A 1,026-nucleotide genomic window follows, 5' to 3' on the forward strand; every position below is an offset into this window, starting at 1 on the left:
GGCGCCCCAACCCCCTGATTGGCCCTGCTCTGTGTGTGACAGGGTATGGAGCCCCAACCCCCCTGATGGGCCCTGCTCTGTGAGTGACAGGGGGCAGCGCCCCAACCCCCTGATCGGCCCTGCTCTGTGCGTGACAGGGGGTGGCGCGGCAACCTCCCCATCGACCCTGCCTTGAGTGTGACAGTGGGCGGCGCCCCAACCCCCCAATTGGCCTTGCTCTGAGCCCGACCAGGGGCTGCACCTAGGGATTGGGCCTGCCCTCTGCCACCCAGGAGCGGGCCTAAGCCAGCACGTCGTTATCTCTCGAGGGGTCCCAGACTGTGAGAGGGCACAAGTGGGGCTGAGGGACACCCCCCCGCCAGTGCACCAATTTTTGTTCACCGGGCCTCTAGTAAAAGTATAATATGCTAATTAGACCAGATGCCCTTCCAGACGACCTTCCAGATGAAGCCAGTGCTATGAGGGAAGCCTGGGTCCCAGCTGCCTGCCAGTGGCTGGAGGAGAGCCCAGGTCCTGGGTGCCAGAGGAAAGCCCCAGTCCCGGGGGCCAGAGGGAAGGTGGTGCAAGCAGCCGGGGGAAGGAAGGCCTACTCTTGCACGAATTCTGTGCATCAGGCCTCTAGTACATCCATAAGTGAATATAAATGAGTCCCCCTTTAAACCATTAATACATAAAAAAGCTATATAATGCACGCATTAATCAAGTTTTATTAAAGTAACTAAACTGGCAGTAGGACATCCCTCTCGCAATCTGGGACTGCTGGCTCCTAACCACTCGCCTGCCTGACTGATTGCCCTGCTCACCTCCAACTGCCACCCCCTGCTGGCCTGATCACCCACAACAGCCCACCCCCACTGGCCTGATCACCAGCAACTGCGGACCCATCCTGGCCTGATCACCCACAACTGCCCTCCCTTCTTGGCCCCGAACCGCCTCTACCTCAGCCCCGCCACCATATCTTTGTCCAAAGGTCTCCTGGATGGTCTCCCAGTTTAATTAGCATATTATCCTTTTATTAGTATAGAT

This window comes from Myotis brandtii, unplaced genomic scaffold (assembly GCF_000412655.1).
Source record: "Myotis brandtii unplaced genomic scaffold, ASM41265v1 scaffold657, whole genome shotgun sequence".
NCBI classification, from domain to species: Eukaryota; Metazoa; Chordata; class Mammalia; order Chiroptera; family Vespertilionidae; genus Myotis; species Myotis brandtii.